The sequence below is a fragment of the Lolium rigidum genome, chromosome 7 (assembly GCF_022539505.1).
Source record: "Lolium rigidum isolate FL_2022 chromosome 7, APGP_CSIRO_Lrig_0.1, whole genome shotgun sequence".
Taxonomy (NCBI): Eukaryota; Viridiplantae; Streptophyta; class Magnoliopsida; order Poales; family Poaceae; genus Lolium; species Lolium rigidum.
The window spans coordinates 239,119,651-239,142,253 of record NC_061514.1 but is presented as its reverse complement, the minus strand read 5'-3'; positions in this window follow the sequence as shown (position 1 = coordinate 239,142,253).

Genomic DNA, 22,603 nt, shown 5'->3' with positions numbered 1-22,603 from the left:
AAAAAATTCAGGCATGATCCTCATATATATACGCAACTTTCATTAGACTAGAGTTTTCCCATTTGAGCAACGGAAGTGCCTCGAAAAACGTCATCTTTACTGGCTGTTCTGTCTTGACAGATTCTGTCTCTGTTTTTTGCATTGTCTCTTGTGGACTTTAAGTAAGGCTTTCTAGACGTGGAGGGCTGTAGCTAATGTTTTATTGAGTCTTGCAATGTGTAACTACAGAACTGAAGTGAATTAAATTTTGTTTGAGTACTAACCCCTCTAATGAAGTTTATGAGAAGTTTGGTGTGGCAGAAGTTTTCAAGGGTCAAGAGAGAAGGATGATATAATGTGATCAAGAAGAGTGAAGAGCCTAAGCTTGCGGATGCCCCCGCGGTTCACCCAAGCATATTTCAAGAAGACTCAAGCATCTAAGCTTGGGGATGCCCAAGGCATCCCCTTCTTCATCAACAACTTATCAGGTCATCTCTAGTGAAACTATATTTTAATTCTTCCACATCTTATGTGCTTTACTTGGAGCGTCTGTGCGCTTTTATTTTTAGTTTGTTATTTTTATTCTCTGATCATATCAATATTGGATCCTATCTATCTTGTTTGGGAGAGAGACACGCTCCGCTTTTTCCTTTGAATACTCCTATTCTTCACTTATATTTGTTGAGTATTCAGTTTTCGCACTGTGTAGCTTCTAGCTCTTGGTTTTCATGTATCTCTTGTTCAGAGCTATTAGTTATTTTATAGAAAGTACTCTCTTACTTCACTTATATTTGTTTTGAGAGTTTCTTGCTATTTGGTTGGAAACAGAAAATGCTTCATGTGGTAGTTGGTATATTGTCTTGAATAATTTGATACTTGGCAATTGTTTTGAGCTCTCAAGTAGATCATGTTTAAGCTCTTGCATCATGTAGTTTAAACCTATTAGTGGAGAAATACCGTAGAGCTTGTTGAAATTTGGTTTGCATGATTGGTCTCTCTAAGGTCTAGATATTTTCTGGTAAAAGTGTTTGAGCAACAAGGAAAACAATGTAGAGTCTTATAATGCTTGCAATATGTTCTTATGTTTTGTTTTGTTGTACCGTTTTATACTTGTGTTTGCTTCAAACAACCTTGCTAGCCCAAGCCTTGTACTGAGAGGGAATGCTTCTCGTGCGTCCAAAACCTTGAGCCAAAACCTATGCCATTTGGGTCCACCATAACTACCTACTATGTGGTATTTTTCTGCCATTCCAAGTAAATACTTCATGTGCTACCTTTAAACAATTCAAAACTTTATTACTCCTTATTTGTGTCAATTTTTTATAGCTCATGAGGAAGTATGTGGTGTTTTATCTTTCAATCTTGTTGGGCAGACTTTCACCAATGGACTAGTGGCATATACATCCGCTTATCCAATAATTTTGCAAAAAGAGCTCGCAACGGGGTGCCCAGCCCCAGTTAATTAACTTTCATTAATAATTCTCTTCACATGTTTTGCCCTGATTTATCAGTAAGCAACTTAATTTTGCAATAGACACTCCGCCATGGTATGTGAAATGTTGGAAGGCACCCGAGGATTCGGTTAGCCATGGCTTGTGAAAGCAAAAGGTTGGGAGGAGTGTCATCTATAAATAAAACTAAAATACATGTGTAAACAAAAGAGAAGAGGGATGATCTACCTTGCTGGTAGAGATAACGTCCTTCATGGGAGCCGCTCTTTGAAAGTCTATTTGACAAGGGGGTTAGAGTGCCCACTACCATTCGTTGACAACAACAAACACCTCTGAAAACTTTATTTTTATGCTCTCTTTATGATTTCAAAACTTGAAAAGCTCTAGCACATGATTTAATCCCTGCTTCCCTCTGCGAAGGGCCTTTGTTTTACTTTATGTTGAGTCAGTTTACCTACTTCTTTCTATCTTAGAAGCAAACACTTGTGTCAACTGTGTGCATTGATTCTTACAAGCTTGCTTATTGCACTCATCATATTACTTTGTGTTGACAATTATCCATGAGATATACATGTTGAAAGTTGAAAGCAATTGCTGAAACTTAAATATTTCTTTGTGTTGCTTCAAAACCTTGTATTAAGAATATATTGCTTTATGAGTTAACTCTTATGCAAGACTTTTTGATGCTTGTCTTGAAAGTACTATTCATGAAAAGTTTTTGCTATATGATTCAGTTGTTTAGTCATTATCATTTTGGTAGCAAACTATAGAGCATTGCTTTGAGTCACTTAATTCATCTCATATGCTTTACAATAGTATTGATCAAGATTATGTTGGTAGCATGTCACTTCAGAAATTATTCTTTTTATCGTTTACCTACTCGAGGGCGGGTAGGAACTAAGCTTGGGGATGCTTGATACGTCTCCAACGTCTCTATAATTTCTTATGTTCCATGCTAGTTTTATGACAATACCTACATGTTTTATTCACACTTTATAATGTTTTTATGCATTTTCTGGGACTAACCTATTAACAAGATGCCACAGTGCCAGTTCCTGTTTTCTGCTGTTTTTGGTTCGAGGAAAGCTGTTCGGGCAATATTCTCAGAATTCGACGAAACAAAAGCCAAACCTCCTATTTTCTGAGGGACACACGGAGCCAGAATGGAAAGCCCGGGGGAGGCCCACGACCTCCTCCCCATGCAGCCGCGCGGCCGGGCCCATAGGCGCGCCGGCGTGTGGGGAGCCCACCTCGGGACTCCACCGACATCGCCCCTTTGCCTATTTGTTCCCCACGACGCGAAAACCCGAGATATATCTATCATACTCCAGAAAGACTCCCGGAGCGCCGCCGCCATCGCGAAACCTAGTTTCGGGGGTCAGAAGTTCCTGTTTCGGCACCCTGCCGGGACGGGGATCGACCCCCGGAGCCTTCTCCATCGACGCCACCGCCTCCATTATGCTCCGTGAGTAGTTCCCCCATGGACTACGGGTTCTAGCAGTAACTAGTTGGTACTCTCTCTCCCATGTACTTCAATACAATGATCTCATGAGCTGCCTTACATGATTGAGATCCATCTGATGTAATCGGTGTTGTGTTTGTTGGGATCCGATGAATTGTTACATTATAATCAGTCTATCTATAAAGTTTGTGAAGTTATTGTTGCTGCAATCTTGTTGTGTTTAATGCTTGTCACTAGTGCACGAGTGGCATGATCTTAGATTTAAGCTCTATAATTATTGCTTAGATTGTATCTACAAGTTGTTTGCACATGTCTATGTCCGGAACCCGAGGCCCCAGAGTGACAGCAACTGGGATAACTGGAGGGGATGGCTTAGATATGAGGATCACATGTTTTCACCAAGTGTTAATGATTTGCTCCGTTGCTCTATTAAAAGGAGTACCTTAATTAACAGTAGATTCCCTTGAGGCCCGGCTGCCACCGGCTGGTAGGACAAAAGATGTTATGCAAGTTTCTCATTACGAGCACGTATGACTATATATGGAAAACATGCCTACATGATTAATAAACTGGATGTTCTGTTTTAATGCTATAATAATTATGTCAGTTGCCCAACTGTAATTTGTTCACCCAACACTTGTTATTGGAGAGTTACCACTAGTGTAGATAGCTGGGAACCCCGGTCCATCTTTCATCATCAAATACTCACTCGGTCCTATATGCCATTAGAAGTAGTATCAACTATTTTCTAGTGCCATTGCCTCTGTGTTACTGCTACTGCTGTTGTGTTACTGTTACTATTGCTCTCATATTACTGCTTCTTTCACATCACCCCTGTTACTAGTGCTTTTCCAGGTGCATCTGAATTGACAACACAGTTGTTAAGTCTTATAAGTATTCTTTGTCTCCCCTTCTGTCGAATATATAAATTTGGGTTTTACTTCCCTCGAAGACTGTTGCGATCCCCTATAGTTGTGGGTTATCACTACGCAACCCCGAAGGGATCGGACGCGATGCTTCAGCGCATGGAGTGAACTCGAAGGACCCGCAACGAACCGAATTTCTTGCGCTTGAAGGTGCTGGTGAAGTCAGCACGAACGTTGCTGATGTGACCGGAGCTGCCGATGGCATGCCTTGTACCAACAGGTTTCCCACAGACGGCGCCAATTGATGAGGGTGCTCCTCGGTAATTCCCAGCTTTTGGGGCTTAGGGTTGACGGAATCCTGCAGGCTGACACTTGACCTCGGATACCAAATAGACAGGGAGAGAGATTTACCCAGGTTCGGGGCCCTCGATAAGGTAAAACCCTTACTTCCTGCTTGTCTGATCTTGATTATCGAATAAATTGGGTTACAATGGGGTAGCCGAAGGCTATGACTAAGATCTCGTCGAGAGGGTAAGATTTCTAATGACTTATCTCTAGACTTGCGGTGAATATGGCTGTGGTGATTGTATGTCCCTCGGCAGACCCTCTCCTGGCCCTTATATTGCAGGCCATGTCCCGAGAGTTCTGTCCGAGTTCGACTAGTTTACAAAGAGTTATATGCCTAAACTTACCTTGTTCTTCGTATTCTTGCCTTGTCCATCAAGAATCTTTCTTCAGAACCGACGTATCGGTCCACCTTGGTCGGTGGATGATCTTCATGGGCCCCTGGTTGGGCCGTAGGAGGTATCACAACATTGGTTACCCGAAGGGTAATGCCCACACCACCACATCTCCTTCATTGCAAGAGCCCTCCTTGGCTCCATCTTTTGCTTCTAGGACACCCTCCAAATAAATGGCTTGAATCTGGAGCCTCTCAATCTTGTCCTTCAAACGATTGACTTCATCTTCATGCTCGAGAAAAGGATGAGTGATATCAAACACTTGGATATCCTTCTCCTTGTTGAAACGAAAATGCTCTCTCAATGCATATTCTTGGAGGGAATTCATCTTCAAGAGCAAACGCTTGTGCCTCTATAATGCCGCGATCTCTTCTTCATGATTGCAACAAACCTGATCCTTGCTCAAGGGAAGCACTCCTTTAAGGAATCTTCTTGCTCAAGGGGAAGCTCGTATGGGTCTTTGTACCTTTTTCGATGAACACATGGTGGTCCCCTTGTGGAGCAACACGTACATTTTGTGTAGCCTTTGTCGGATACGTGGAGAGTGGGTTGTATGTTGTCGACTTCTCTAGAAAGACAACCTCATCCGCTCTTTTCCTATTCGCTAAAGGTGACAAGGGTTGGCTATTGCATCGCCGACTAGCCCATGTCAACATGAGGACTTTGCAAAGTCTCCACAAGGGGGTCCACATTCTAGGACTAAAATAAGATGTTTCTTTTTGCAAGGATCGTGTTTGTAGGGCATGTGTTGAAGGAAAAAAAATGCGTGCAATCTCCACCAAGTGATCAAGGCCAAGCTTCAAGTTCTACACCAGATGTCTCGGGGTCAAACACTCAGGTTACTACATTCCCTAACTCCCCTCGGTCGTCCGGCGCTCATGATGATGATGATGATGATGCCCCCGACAACAACAATAATGGTCAAGAGGAGGATCCAAACCATTATGAAGATCAAGAGGCCTCTCAAGAATCTATTCCCAAGGACAACGCTCAATGTGAAGACAAGACAACAAGAAAACTATGCCTTAGGTCTCATTCCTTGCGCAACATCCTCGGAGATCTAACAAGCAAAGTGTCTACCTGGAGGAAACTAACAAACTTTTGCGAGCACCATGACTTTGTCTCCATGGTGGGACCACTCAAGGTCTACGATGCGCTTGAAGATCCCGGTTGGTTGCTAGCAATGCAAGAGGATCTCAACAATTTCAAGAGGAATGAGGTGTGGATTCTCATGAAGTGTTCGGATCATTGTCGCAATGCTATCGGCACCAAATGGATCTTCAAGAAAAAGCAAGATGAACATGGCATCGTCATCCGCAAAAAAGCAAGATTGATGGCCCAAGGGTACTCACAAATTGAAGCCGTGGACTATGGAGAGACATTTGCACCCGTCGCTCGTCTCGAGTCGATACGTATCCTTTTATCCTTTGCCTCCCACCATGGTTTCAAGCTTCAACAAATGGACGTGAAAAGTGCTTTCCTAAATGGTCCTCTACATGAGGAGGTATATGTGAAGCAACCCACGGGGTTCGAGGACCCCCACTTCCCGGAACACGTCATGAAGCTCAACAAGGCCCTGTATGGTCTCAAACAGCTCCTAGAGCTTGGTATGAGCACCTACATGAGCTACTTGAAGACTGTGGTTTTGAAATGGGGAAAATCAATCCCACTCTTTTTACTAAGAAGTTCAATGGGGAGCTCTTCATATGCCAACTCTACGTAGATGACATCGTTTTTGGGTCTACTAACACCTTGTTTAATGATGAGTTTGCTAAGTTGATGACCGATAGGTTTGAGATGTCGATGATGGTGGAACTCAAGTACTTTCTTGAGTTTGAGACCAAACAACTATGTCAAGACACCTTCATCAATCAAGAAAATACCTCCAAGATATGCTCAAGCACTTTGATATGAATGGAGCCAACGGTATTAGGACTCCCATGCACTTGAAGTGTCAACTCACCCTCGACAAAAACGGCAAGGCGGTGGATCACAAGATCTACCGCTCGATGATAGGTTCGCTTCTCTACCTATGTGCTTCCCGTCTGGACATCATGTTGAGTGTTGATATGTGCGCACGATTTCAAGTAATCCGAAATAAAGCCACCTTATGGTGGTAAGAGGATCTTCCAGTATTTGGTTGATACCCCGAACTTTGGACTATGGTACCCGAAGGACACGGACTTCTCATTGTGTGGATTCACCGATTCAGATTGGGCGGGTGACAAGGTTGATAGGAAGTTTAGATCCGGTGCTTGTCACTTCCTTGGGAGATCTTTGGTGTGTTGGTATTCGAAGAAGCAAAATTGTGTCTCCGTATCTACCACGGAGGCCGAGTATGTTGCCGCGGCGAGTAGTTGCGCTCAAATTTTATGGATGGGGCAAACCCTGTGGGATTATGGACTTGAGTGTAGCAAGGTACCACTTTTATGTGACAATGAGAGCGCCATCAAGATCGCCTACAATCCGGTACTCCATGGCAAGATGAAGAATATTGAGATATGAAATCATTTCATTCGGGATCACATTGCTAGGGGCGATATTATTCTATCTTTGATTGGCACTAGAGATCAATTGGCGGACATCTTCATGAAGCCTTTGGACAAGAAGAGATTCATCGAGTTGAGGCATGAGCTTAATATCATAGATCCGTCAAACTCTGCTTGACCGTCGAGCGTACATACCACTCTTTAGCTAATGTCTTGATGGAAAGCACGCATGAACATAGGGGGACTGCCGTTAAAACCTATTGAGCTATCCCTCCCTCCATAATGCACAAAGCAATCAAAAACATACTCTATTTGTCAATCAAGTGATTAATGAGCTTCATGTCGAGTCTTAGTTGTGAGTCCTAGATATATCTACACGAATTCACGCTATTATACTCTGACACGGTGGCCTAGGCCACCAACCTCCTCCTTGAGAAGTTTGTGTTCTCTTTGGTTTCTCTCGTTTTTCTTTGCGTTTCTCTTGCTTTCTTTTGCGTTTGGTTTTTGCCCTCTTTTTCCTGTGTTTTTTTGGGAGATTCATCCAAGTTTGGCTCTTCCTTGTTGATTTCTTGCAAACTTGGATGGATAGTACCTTTACCAGTTACAACATCTATCCCAAGCCATTCGCTACCTCGTCAAACTGTTCCATCTAAAAGCACAAGCCCCCACTTAAAATCTGGGATTTTTAAAATTCGGTGACCGGTACTACCGGTGGTCAGGTCGGTACTACCGCCTCGATGCAGTGTTCTAGCATCTCCAGAATTTTTCCTTAGAGCGGTACTACCGCGCGAGATACCGGTTAGTTGCCGGAAGTGGTACTACTGCTTTTGTGACCAGTGATACCACTTCGGGTTTTGACTTAAGGTACCTGGTCGGGCTGGACCTCTCAGTCCAACTCTTTTCCTCCAACCAACCTCGAGTCAAGACCCGCTGCTGGCTTCAAGATCCCCGAGGAGACTGGCCCCCATCTCCTCCTCCGGCCATCCCCGACCAAATATCCTCCGTGGAGAAGCTTCCCCACCCTCTTCTCCACCATGGCCTCCGGTATGAGATCGATCATCCCTCTCTAGGGTTTTTTAGATTCCCTAGATGAATAGGCTAGGGTTCTTGGAGATTTTGGTGGAGATTCATCCTAGAAGCTATTCCATGTATGTAGATACTAGCTTGCCACATTGTGTGAAGTTTTGTGCCACAATGCCATGGACCGAAACCAGATCCAGGCGTGCTGGGCTCGAGCGGTACTACCGGTCATTTTTGACCGGTACTACCGGACCTGGTAGTGGTACTACCGCTTTCCACAAATTTCACAGATGTTGCTTGTTAGTGTCTTATCATTTTCACCTCCAGGGCTTGTGCACTTATCTCCCATTCCCTCTACATCCTCTGTTGTTTCACAGATTCAAAGCCACGTGCTCCCAAGAAGAGGAACCTCCCCGTCTCTCGCCGTCAAAGCGAGATTGAAGAAGATGATGTCCTCTCTCCTCGCACCACCAAGTGTCAAAGAGCAGCAGTAGCCTCAGCCAAGAAGAAGACCACCATGGGACCCACTAAGATCATGGATCAATTGACCAAGAACCAATTCTTGGCAGTTCGAGGTGTCAATCCTTATGTGGTTGAGAAGAATGTCCGCTTGTGCCCCAACCTGTACTTCTATCATCAAAACCAAGAGAGGATCTACAATGACATCTATGGGGCCAAGGAGTTTGTTGTTGTCCTCAATGGTCTCTAAGCATGGAGAAGCTTGATCCCGATCCCGAGTACTTTGGATAAGCCAAGGCAATATGTGAAGAATTGGGGATCGTCCCATTGATGAACTTCAACCATCCATTCTCAAGAGAGGTCATATGCCAACTCTATGCCACTGTACAATTCGATGTTGATGAGAATGGCGTCCGCTCTCTCACTTGGAGGACTAAGGAGCACCTCATGAAGGCCAATTGGGAGGAGCTTGCACAAGGTCTTGGCTATCAACTCGCCGCCCAAACAACTTCAACGTCTTCCGGGTTCATCTCGCTCACAAGCCCATGAAGAAGGACAAAAGGATCAATCTCTACCTCGTCGGAAGGGCGGTTTGTAGGAGTGCCTATGAGCTTCTCGATCCCACTTATGACATCATGCTCCGAGTATTCCGTAACACCGTAAACCCCAAGAAGGGAAATCACGATGAAGTCCACGACTTTCTAGTAAACCTCTTGGTGTTACTCAGCAAAACAAGGGCAGCAGCAAGCAATTGGACTCCATGGACTACATATGGCACGAGATGCGTGATTGTGCATTCCTTCGTAATCTTCCTGCATTTGCTCCATACATCATGCGGGTTATTTTCCTCAAGTGGGATCAAGCCGGGTGGGGTGACCTACTCACTCAATGTGGGCGCCTCACTACTCACCTTGTGCGCAGCCCCACCGTCAAGACCCACTCGAAGCAAAGGTTTGGGCCCGGTGCTCCCGATGATGAAGAGGAACAATCAGCGACCGATAGTGATGACTCCGACTACATGCCTCCTTCCTCCAAGACCAAGGGTTGGTTTACCAAGCTCACCGCACGCCTCAAGAGGTCCTTCTTCAAGGAAGGCATCCAAGACCTGATATACTATGAGCATGTGGAAACCAAGAAGATCCGCCAATGCCAGAAGGCCATGATGTTCCACATGAACCTCCCTGTCTCCGATGACTCCGAGAACATCATCACCCCTCCCGAGGAATGTAATTCCAAGCACAAGTGGACTAGCTCCGAGGAATCCATCCCCGAACAGACTCAAGCTCAAGGTCATGATGAAGAGGAAGATGAAGACGAAGACGAAGACAGTGGTGAGGAGTATGAGGACTACGATGATGATGAGGACGAGGAGAACGAGGACGAGGATGATGAAAATGATGAGTGATCTCCCTTGGGTCGTTAGCATGCTTCTTCTCCCTTTTTGGTGTTCCGATGCCAAAGAGGGAGAAGTTGTTCTATTAGGAATGGGAATTTGCATGGGGATGCCAAGGGCTTGGTGCTTCATTTTGGTCTTTTCGGCCTTGGCATCACTTTTATCCCTAGTTACCGTGAACTTTATTCGTATTTGAGACTCTCTTTTATTCGTGGACCTCCCGGTTTGTAATATTACTTATTATGGTGTGCCTATGTTGGACTTTGGTATTCATATCTATTAGCTATATCATCTCAATGGAGGCATAAGTTATTGGACTTTGAGTTTTCTCAAGGCAAAGTTATGATTCATGCACCCAAACTCCTTGTCTCTAATTGTGTTGCCTCAAGTTGTGCCTATGATATATATTATGTCATATATCCATGGTTGCATATGTGCTTGGTGTGACGCCCCGGAACCGGTACCATGAGGATTCCAGCGATCCCGCCGAAATCCGCACGATATCGATTCAGAGACGCCCTCCGACACGACGTGCGCGATAAATCACACACGTGATGCCAGAGGAATTAACACGAGCAGTAACATTACAGCGGGATTACAATAGAGCCCACAAGATACATATATTACAACAACGACTCCGACGAGTCCAGATACAAATATACAATACAAAGATCCAAATCATACAGAAGATCGAATACGTCCGAGTACAGACAAGATACAAATTGGACTAAGAGTCCTGAAGATAATCAGTGGCGTCCATAACCCTGCCTGTGCCAAGCCGGAAGGGTAACCTTGCTAACGTCGTCTTCATCGAACATATCTTCATACCTGCCCGGTTATATCCCGTAGAAGCAGCAATAAGTACGGGTTCGTACTTAACAAGACTTCAAGACGTATAAGCATTCGTCAACCAGTCGTCCTTTGTACTTGAGGCACGCAGGGGACTTAGAGGACGCAAGAGGAACGTCATAGGAAATATGGTGGGGTTAAGCGGCAGCACGCAAGCGCTAAAAACCTATAGAGACACTCTATAACATTCGTCTAAACAGAGAAGGTGAGAGAGCGCACAAACTAATAGTTCTATACTCTGCAAACATAACCCAACCGATGTGTTCCCCCCTAGCAAGGAGGTACTTACAAAGGCAGTCACACGGTTGTCAAGTTTAACCATTTATTATTGAATTTGTGCTAACTTACTACACAAATTATTATGATTGAAACAACAGGTGTAAGTTGTCTATGGTCGAGTCATACAGCTCCAAGTCGTCCATAACCGCGGACGCGGCTTATCGATAAGATTGTAACCCTGCAGGGGTGCCCAAATGTTCCCACACGCACGCTCAACCCACTTGCGACAGGTGGATATCACGACTCGCACTCTCCTTCACCACAACAATGTCCAGGAAGCCACCTAACTAAGTTAACCCGTTTCAGAGCCCGATCGGAACTCTGACGCGGACCTAGCTGTTGCGAGAACGGCTAAGAGGATCAGAGCCCACTAGAGGATGACCTCTTAACAATACGTGCCGCACCTACGGACGTGCAAGAGACAATGGGGTTACAAGGCAACATGGCTTCCCCAAAAGTAATATCATATCATCTGACCATATTGTGACAAGCTTGCACGCCCGAGAGAAACAAACAAACATTCAAACTAATTGTGGCCACTGGACAAAGTTGTAGATTCCGGCAGTGGTCAAGGGGAGACCCGGTAAGCATACCCACGTGTGGTTAGAGCGCTCAGTCTCGGAACAGATAACAAGAACTCGAGGTCCTAAGATATTTAGGAAACACAAGTGAGCCGTCATAAAACGATCAGCTGACCCACCGATGCCTCCGCTAAACAAATGTCAACAACTAAAGTAACCATGATTCTTCCCAACATACAACCCGATAAGATAGCAGTAACGGTAACGAGATAAAACAACACTAGCATGCACTACGACTCGCAAGGCAGACTCGATAACCAAACAATAGCCATGGGAGGTGATGGTGGCAATATGGGCTGCTTGAGGTAACAAATGGAAAGGACACGTGACAAGAACGCAACTTAAGGATAGCATGAGGGAGAAGGCAAAATAAAGTAGGTGAGCGACTCCTGAAGGGACAGGAGTATAGGGGAAATGCTTGCCTGTTAAAGCTTGCCGAGGAACATCCGAAGAACTTGGCGTATCTCACCGCACCACTTCGTGATCCTATCCGGGAAGAAGAAAATGATGGAACACAGAACGCATGCAAATCTTACTACTACGGATGAAGAAGATCCAGCATGATCACGATGTTATGCATGACATGGCAAAGATGATGCGATGCAATTATCCAATTAAGCGGTATTAGAACCCCGGACAATCAATTAGGGTTGAAGTTGCATTTCTACTGACAAAGTTAAGTGTTGGTTAGCATGGCATATCATGGCAGGGGTGCGCTACTTCAATATTAAACAGAGCGGGGAAATCCTTGTTGGATATCCGAAATACTCTGCATATATGTGGGGTGAACATGCACAACTATCAACGCGCGTCATGATGCAAGATGCAAACAGATGAATGGATGGCATATTCATGTTCCTCATATTTTTCTGATCAATATTCATATAGAAAACATTTTCAAAAGAGTTACAAAATAAAAGTTATTAGCAGTTTAGTTTTTATTATTTAAAATAGGTAAACAGGTTTTATTTTAATTAGAAGAGGACCCAGAAAACATATACAGAACGGGGGAAGGACCCCGGGTTACTTTTGAATATATGCAGGGGGTTATGCAGAGAAGCATCCGCGCCAGGGGCCGCGGGTTGAGAACATAGAAGCTGCAGGGGGCTAAGTGAGAAAAGGGAACATATCTGGATCTGGAGGTTATTCTCACCGAACGGGGTTTGACCCGCGGTCACTGACGAAGGGGCCCCACGCGGTGAGGTGGCTGCCAGCGTGGAGAAGCTTGGGCGACGCGAGGATGCCGTGCGCGTTCTAGGCACGACGGTGACCACCACGGACCGGCATGGCGCGCGCGGGCGAGATAGGGTGCCCCAGGTTGCGAGACTTGGCCCGCTGGAAACGCCTCGCTGGTGCGGACCAGAAGGTGGCGGCGCAGTCGAGAGGGGGTCGTCAGAGCAACGCCAGCGTCGAGGTCTGCGGCGGAAACAGAGGACGTCGACGTCGGTAAGGAGCAGGAGGAAGGGGAGAGGAAGAAGCAGAGGTCCAGGAGGTGGAGGGAGTTACCAGGAACCTGATGGTGGCGTCGGTGAGGGCAGGGGGAGACGGACGGCGACGCCATCGTCGTCGACATGCCGCGGCCAGTGTTGGGGAACGAGGAGCTTGACGTTGATGTAGGGGCTCCCGGCTCGAATTGAGGCCACCAGGCGAATGAGGAAGGCGAGGCGAAGCCGACGGTGGCCTCAGATCATCCGGGGGTGGCCGGAGTTGGCGGATCGACGGCGAACTGAGAGCCGTTAAGCGTTGGGGTTTTCTCTCCGTTCGTTTGCTTGCAGAAGAAGAAGAAAGCGAGAAGTAGAGTCGTGGCCAAGGGGAAAAGAGAGGTGCGGTCCAGGTATAAAGCAGAGGGAAGGGGGGAGGAGGTGAGCGAGCAATAGGGTTAGGACCACGCGGAAGGGATGGGAAGAACAAGCACGGCGAGCTCGTGCTCCCGTCGGTGTCGCTGCGCGTGACGAGGATGGGGATATTTTTCTCCGAAGGGGTATGGGCCGGTGCGATGGGCTGGAAAGAGGTGGGCTGGTGGTGACTAGGCCGGATGGTGAAAGAAGAGAATGGAAGAAAGAGGCCCGGGTGGGCTCTGGTGCTGGGCTTGAGAGAGAAAGGAGAGGGCCAGGGGTAGAGGGGTTTTCTTTTTTCTCTTTTTATTTTAAAACTGTTTTGAAAATCAAATTGAAACCAAACCAAAACAACACCACTTTATTTTTAACATTGAAACATTTAAAAATAAGTTTATTTGTTAGATAGTTTTGGGGTTAGGGTTTAGATAGAGAAAAGAAAAGAGGAGACTTTACTATATAAACCATATGAGAGGAAAACAAAATATCTAGGCTTTATAAAATAATTTATTTAGTGAAACCATGGATGATATGATGCATGATGTCAAGATGATGCACAAAACGAAAAGAACAGACAAATCTAATAGGGGTATATCCGGGGCCGTTACAATCGACACCACTAACAAGGAACCTCGCCCCGAGGTTCCACGCCAACCTAATGGGGAGTTGGTTAAACTATCGAGTCTTCTTATACCATGTTGACAATCACCCGACCTCGAGGTGGAACCTTCTTCTGGCGAAGTGTTGATCTTCTCGACACCACTAACAAGAATTCTTTCTCCATGCTTATCGGGCGACACCACTAACAAGAAGTCGTTGTTCCGCTGTTGATGATGCACTTCTGTCGAGACCTCTGAAGATCGTACCTAATAGGTGAGGGGCAAAGATCGTCCAACCCACGTGGAAGCCTATGCCTCGGAAAAACTCAGATAAGAGAGAAGACTTAAAACTCGTCAAGATAAGAGGAGAAAGAATATAGATAAGGAGAAAAATCAGAGCTAATCAGAACTATCCAACGAGTTTTAGAAAATAGGTTTGACACTAGACACAACAACGTCCGTTGGCAAGGTTATCCTACAGGCTGGACTAGTGGGGTACCGTCAACCTGAGGCTCTGATACCAACTTGTGACGCCCCGGAACCGGTACCATGAGGATTCCAGCGATCCCGCCGAAATCCGCACGATATCGATTCAGAGACGCCCTCCGACACGACGTGCGCGATAAATCACACACGTGATGCCAGAGGAATTAACATATCTTCATACCTGCCCGGTTATATCCCGTAGAAGCAGCAATAAGTACGGGTTCGTACTTAACAAGACTTCAAGACGTATAAGCATTCGTCAACCAGTCGTCCTTTGTACTTGAGGCACGCAGGGGACTTAGAGGATGCAAGAGGAACGTCATAGGCAATATGGTGGGGTTAAGCGGCAGCGCGCAAGCGCTAAAAACCTATAGAGACACTCTATAACATTCGTCTAAATAGAGAAGGTGAGAGAGCACATAAACTAACAGTTCTATACTCTGCAAACATAACCCAACCGATGTGTTCCCCCCTCGCAAGGAGGTACTTACAAAGGCAGTCACACGGTTGTCAAGTTTTAACCATTTATTATTGAAGTTGTGCTAACTTACTACACAAATTATTATGATTGAAACAACAGGTGTAAGTTGTCTATGGTCGAGTCATACAGCTCCAAGTCGTCCATAACCGCGGACGCGGCTTATCGATAAGATTGTAACCCTGCAGGGGTGCCCAAATATGCCCACACGCACGCTCAACCCACTTGCGACAGGTGGATATCACGACTCGCACTCTCCTTCACCACAACAATGTCCAGGAAGCCACCTAACTAAGTTAACCCGTTTCAGAGCCCGATCGGAACTCTGACGCGGACCTAGCTGTTGCGAGAACGGCTAAGAGGATCAGAGCCCACTAGAGGATGACCTCTTAACAATACGTGCCGCACCTACGGACGTGCAAGAGACAACGGGGTTACAAGGCAACATGGCTTCCCCAGAAGTAATATCATATCATCTGACCACAAAGAAACAAGCTTGCACGCCCAAGAGAAACAAACAAACATTCAAACTAATTGTGGCCACTGGACAAAGTTTTAGATTCCGGCAGTGGTCAAGGGGAGACCCGTTAAGCATACCCACGTGTGGTTAGAGCGCTCAGTCTCGGAACAGATAACAAGAACTCGGGATCCTAAGATATTTAGGAAACACAAGTGAGCCGTCATAAAACGATCAGCTGACCCACCGATGCCTCCGCTAAACAAATGTCAACAACTAAAGTAACCATGATTCTTCCCAGCATACAACCCGATAAGATAGCAGTAACGGTAACGAGATAAAACAACACTAGCATGCACTACGACTCGCAAGGCAGACTCGATAACCAAACAATAGCCGTGGGAGGTGATGGTGGCAATATGAGCTGCTTGAGCTAACAAGTGGAAAGGACACGTGACAAGAACGCAACTTAAGGATAGCATGAGGGAGAAGGCAAAATAACATAGGTGAGCGACTCCTGCAGGGACAGGAGTATAGGGGAAATGCTTGCCTGTTAAAGCTTGCCGAGGAACATCCGGAGAACTTGGCGTATCTCACCGCACCACTTCGTGATCCTATCCGGGAAGAAGCAAATGCTGCAACACAGAACGCATGCAAGTCTTACTACTACGGATGAAGAAGATCCAGCATGATCACGATGTTATGCATGACATGTCAAAGATGATGCGATGCAATTATCCAATTAAGCGGGATTAGAACCCCGGACAATCAATTAGGGTTGAAGTTGCATTTCTACCGACAAAGTTAAGTGTTGGTTAGCATGGCATATCATGGCAGGGGTGCGCTACTTCAATATTAAACGGAGCGGGGAAATCCTTGTTGGATATCCGAAATACTCTGCATATATGTGGGGTGAACATGCACAACTATCCAAGCGCGTCATGATGCGAGATGCAAACAGATGAATGGATGGCATATTCATGTTCCTCATATTTTTCTGATCAATATTCATATAGAAAACATTTTCAAAAGAGTTACAAAATAAAAGTTATTAGCAGTTTAGTTTTTATTATTTAAAATAGGTAAACAGGTTTTATTTTAGTTAGAAAAGGACCCAGAAAACATATACAGAACGTGGGAAGGACCCCGGGTTACTTTTGAATATATGCAGGGGGTTATGCAGAGAAGCATCCGCGCCAGGGGCCGCGGGTTAAGAACATAGAAGATGCAGGGGGCTAAGTGAGAAAAGGGAACATATCTGGATCTGGAGGTTATTCTCACCGAACGGGGTTTGACCCGCGGTCACTGACGAAGGGGCCCCACAGGGTGAGGTGGCTGCCAGCGTGGAGAAGCTTGGGCGACGCGAGGATGCCGTGCGCGTTCCAGGCACGGCGGTGACCACCACGGACCGGCATGGCGCGCGCGGGCGAGATAGGGTGCCCCAGGTTGCGAGACTTGGCGCGCTGGAAACGCCTCGCTGGTGCGGACCAGAAGGTGGCGGCGCCGTCGAGAGGGGGTCGTCGGAGCAACGCCGGCGTCGAGGTCTGCGGCGGAAATGGAGGACGTCGACGTCGGTAAGAGGAAGGGGAGAGGAAGAAGCAGAGGTCCATGAGGTGGAGGGAGTTACCAGGAAGCCGATGGTGGCGTCGGTGAGGGCTGGGGAGACGGACGGCGACGCCATCGTCGTCGACATGCCGCGGCCAGAGTTGGGGAACGAGGAGCTTGACGTTGATGTAGGAGCTCCCAGCTCGAATTGAGGCCACCAGGCGAACGAGGAAGGCGAGGCGAAGCCGACGGTGGCCTCAGATCATCTGGGGGTGGCCGGAGTTGGCGGATCGACGGCGAACTGAGCGCCGGACAGCGTTGGGGTTTTCTCTCCGTTCGTTTGCTTGCAGAAGAAGAAGAAAGCGAGAAGTAGAGTCGTGGCCAAGGGGAAAAGAGAGGTGCGGTCCAGGTATAAAGCAGAGGGAAGGGAGGGAGGAGGTGAGCGAGCGATAGGGGTAGGACCACGCGGAAGGGATGGGAAGAACGAGCACGGCGAGCTCGTGCTCCCGTCGGTGTCGCTGCGCGTGACGAGGATGGGGATATTTTTCTCCGAAGGGGTATGGGCCGGTGCGACGGGCTAGAAAGAGGTGGGCTGGTGGTGACTAGGCCGGATGGTGAAAGAAGAGAAAGGAAGAAAGAGGCCCGGGTGGGCTCTGGTGCTGGGCTTGAGAGAGAAAGGAGAGGGCCAGGGGTAGAGGGGTTTTCTTTTTCTCTTTTTATTTTAAAACTGTTTTGAAAATCAAATTGAAACCAAACCAAAACAACACCACTTTATTTTTAACATTGAAACATTTAAAAATAAGTTTATTTGTTAGATAGTTTTGGGGTTAGGGTTTAGATAGAGAAAATAAAAGAGGAGACTTTACTATATAAACCATATGAGAGGAAAACAAAATATCTAGGCTTTACAAAATAATTTATTTAGTGAAACCATGGATGATATGATGCATGATGTCAAGATGATGCACAAAACGAAAAGAACAAACAAATCTAATAGGGGTATATCCGGGGCCGTTACAATCGACACCACTAACAAGGAACCTCGCCCCGAGGTTCCACGCCAACCTAATGCGGAGTTGGTTAAACTATCGAGTCTTCTTATACCATGTTGACAATCACCCGACCTCGAGGTGGAACCTTCTTCTGGCGAAGTGTTGATCTTCTCGACACAACTAACAAGAATTCTTGCTCCATGCTTATCGGGCGACACCACTAACAAGAAGTCGTTGTTCCGCTGTTGATGATGCATTTCTGTCGAGACCTCTGAAGATCGGACCTAATAGGTGAGGGGCAAAGATCGTCCAACCCACGTGGAAGCCTATGCCTCGGAAAAACTCAGATAAGAGAGAAGACTTAAAACTCGCCAAGATAAGAGGAGAAATAATATAGATAAGGAGAAAAATCAGAGCTAATCAGAACTATCCAACGAGTTTTAGAAAATAGGTTTGACACTAGACACAACAACGTCCGTTGGCAAGGTTATCCTACAGGCTGGACTAGTGGGGTACCGTCAACCTGAGGCTCTGATACCAACTTGTGACGCCCCGGAACCGGTACCATGAGGATTCCAGCGATCCCGCCGAAATCCGCACGATATCGATTCAGAGACGCCCTCCGACACGACGTGACTCGACCTAGCTGTTGCGAGAACGGCTAAGAGGATCAGAGCCCACTAGAGGATGACCTCTTAACAATACATGCCGCACCTACGGACGTGCAAGAGACAACGGGGTTACAAGGCAACATGGCTTCCCCAGAAGTAATATCATATCATCTGACCACAAAGAAACAAGCTTGCATGCCCGAGAGAAACAAACAAACATTCAAACTAATTGTGGCCACTGGACAAAGTTGTAGATTCTGGCAGTGGTCAAGGGGAGACCCGGTAAGCATACCCACGTGTGGTTAGAGCGCTCAGTATCGGAACAGATAACAAGAACTCGGGATCCTAAGATATTTAGGAAACACAAGTGAGCCGTCATAAAACGATCAGCTGACACACCGATGCCTCCGCTAAACAAATGTCAACAACTAAAGTAACCATGATTCTTCCCAACATACAACCCGATAAGATAGCAGTAATGGTAACGAGATAAAACAACACTAGCATGCACTACGACTCGCAAGGCAGACTCGATAACCAAACAATAGCCGTGGGAGGTGATGGTGGCAATATGGGCTGCTTGAGGTAACAAGTGGAAAGGACACGTGACAAGAACGCAACTTAAGGATAGCATGAGGGAGAAGGCAAAATAAAATAGGTGAGCGACTCCTGCAGGGACAGGAGTATAGGGGAAATGCTTGCCTGTTAAAGCTTGCCGAGGAACATCCGGAGAACTTGGCGTATCTCACCGCACCACTTCGTGATCCTATCCGGGAAGAAGCAAATGCTGGAACACAGAACGCGTGCAAGTCTTACTACTACGGATGAAGAAGATCTAGCATGATCACGATGTTATGCATGACATGGTGATAAACCACAAGTATAGGGGATCGCGGCAGTCTTCGAGGGAAGTAAAACCCAAATTTATTGATTCGACACAAGGGGAGGTAAAGAATACTTATAAGCCTTAACAACTGAGTTGTCAATTCAGCTGCACCTGGAAAAGCACTAGTAACGGGGGTGATGTGAAAGTAACGGTGATATGAGAGCAGTAGTAACGGTGATATGAGAGCGAGTAATAGTAACACGGGAGCAATGGCACCCAGAAGATAGTTGATACTACTTCCAATGACATGTAGAACGAGTATATGATGATGAAAGATGGACCGGGGTTCCCAGCTATCTACACTAGTGGCAACTCTCCAATAACAAGTGTTGGGTGAACAAATTACAGTCGGGCAATTTATAGGATTGAAATAGCATTAAGACAGAACATCAAGATCATTAATCATGTAGGCATGTTTTCCATATATAGTCATACGTGCTCGCAATGAGAAACTTGTACAACATCTTTTGTCCTACCAGCCGGGCCTCTAGGGAATCTACTGGAAATTAAGGCACTCCTTTTAATAGAGCACCGGAGCAAAGCATTAACACTCCGTGAAAACATGTGATCCTCATATCTAAGCCTTTCCCTCCAGTTGTCCCAATTTCTGTCACTTTGGGGCCTTTGGTTCCGGACATAGACATGTGCATACAACTTGTAGATACAATCTAAGCAATAAGTATAGAGCTCAAATCTAAGATCATGCCACTCGGGCCCTAGTGACAAGCATTAAACACAACAAGATTACATCAACAATAACTTCATAAACTTTGTAGATAGACAATCATAACGTAACAATTCATCAGATCCCGACAAACACAACACCGATTACATCAGATGAATCTCAATCATGTAAGGCAGCTCATGAGATCATTGTATTGAAGTACATGGGAGAGATGATACCAACTAGCTACAGCTAGAACTCGTAGTCCATGGGGGAACTACTCACGGAGCATGATGGAGGCGATGGCGTTGATGGAGATGGCTTCCGGGGGCACTTCCCCGCCCCGGCAGGGTGCCGAAACAGAGACTTCGTCCCCGAATTGGAGTTTCGCGATGGTGGCGGCGCCCCTGGAGTCTTTCTGGAGTTTCGTCAAAAGGTACTGCGTTTTTAGGTCGAAAGGGCTTAAATAGGCGAAGAGGCGGCGCAGGAGGGACGACAGGGTGGCCCCACAGCAGGCCGGCGCGGCCAAGGTGTGGCCCGCGCGGCCCACATGTGTGGTGGCCCCCTGGCTCTCCTCCGACTCCCCTTCGGTGTTCTGGAGCCTCCCGGGAAAAATAGGATGTTTGGTCTTCGTTTCGTCGAATTCCGAGAATATTGCCCGAACAGCCTTTCTGGAACCAAAAACAGCAGAAAACAGGAACTGGCACTGTGGCAACTTGTTAATAGGTTAGTTCCGAAAAACGCATAAAATCATCATAAAGTGCAAGTAAAACATGTAAGTATTGTCATAAAACAAGCATGGAACATCAGAAATTATGGATACGTTGGAGACGTATCAGCATCCCCAAGCTTAGTTCCTACTCGTCCTCGAGTAGGTAAACGATAAAAAGAATAATTTCTGTAGTGACATGCTACTTACATAACCTTGATCATACTATTACAAAGCATATGAGATGAATGAAGTGACTCAAGGCAATGATCTATAGTTGCTAACAAATAGATAACATATAGCAAAACTTTTCATGAAGAGTACTTTCAAGACAAGCATCGAAAGCCTTGCACAAGAGTTAACTCATAAAGCAATAGATTCAAAGTAAAGGCATCGAAGCAACACAAAGGAAGATTTAAGTTTCAGCAGTTGCTTTCAACTTTCAACATGCATATCTCATGGATAATTTTCAACATAAAGTAATATAATAAGTGCAAACAAGCAAGTATGTAAGAATCAATGCACAGTTGACACAAGTGTTTGCTTCTAAGATGGAAGGAAGTAGGTAAACTGACTCAACATAAAGTAAAAGAAAGGCCCTTTGCAGAGGGAAGCAGGGATTAAATCATGTGCTAGAGCTTTTTAAGTTTTGAAATCATATAGAGAGTATAAAAGTAAAGTTTTGAGAGGTGTTTGTTGTTGTCAACGAATGGTAGTGGGCACTCTAACTACCTCATCAAACAGACTTTCAAAGAGCGGCTCCCATGAAGGACGTTATCTCCACCAGCAAGGTAGATCATCCCTCTTCTCTTTTGTTTACACATGTATTTTAGTTTTAGTTTTATGGTTGACACTCCTCCCAACCTTTTGCTTACACAAGCCATGGCTAACCGAATCCTCGGGTGCCTTCCAACATTCACATACCATGAAGGAGTGTCTATTTGCAAAATTAAGTTGCTTACTGATGAATCAGAGCAAAACATGTGAAGAGAATTATTAATGAAAGTTAATTAATTGGGGCTGGGAACCCCATTGCCAGCTCTTTTTGCAAAATTATTGGATAAGCGGATGAAGCCACTAGTCCATTGGTGAAAGCTGCCCAACAAGATTGAAAGATAAAACTCCACATACTTCCTCATGAGCTATAAAACATTGACACAAATAAGGAGTAATAAAGTTTTGAATTGTTTAAAGGTAGCACATGAAGTATTTACTTGGAATGGCAGAAAAATACCATGTGGTAGGTAGGTATGGTGGACACAAATGGCATAGGTTTTGGCTCAAGGTTTTGGATGCACGAGAAGCATTTCCTCTCAGTACAAGGCTTTGGCTAGCAAGGTTGTTTGAAGCAAACACAAGTATGAACTGGTACAGCAAAACTTACATAAGAACATATTGCAAGCATTATAATACTCTACACTGTCTTCCTTGTTGCTCAAACACTTTTACCAGAAAATATCTAGACCTTAAGAGAGACCAATCATGCAAACCAATTTCAACAAGCTCTACGGTAGTTCTCCACTAATAGGTTTAAACTACATGAAAAAACTTAATAATGATCTACTTGAGAGCTCAAAACAATTTCCAAGTGTCAAATTATTCAAGACATGATGAGGCATTTTCTGTTTCCAACCAAATAACCATAAGTGATGTAGCTTCCAACTTTTATCATTGAACATTAAAAGTAAAACGAAGAACAAGTGTTCATATGAAAAAGCGGAGCGTGTCTCTCTCCCAAACAAGGATTGCTAGGATCCGATCTTATTCAAACAA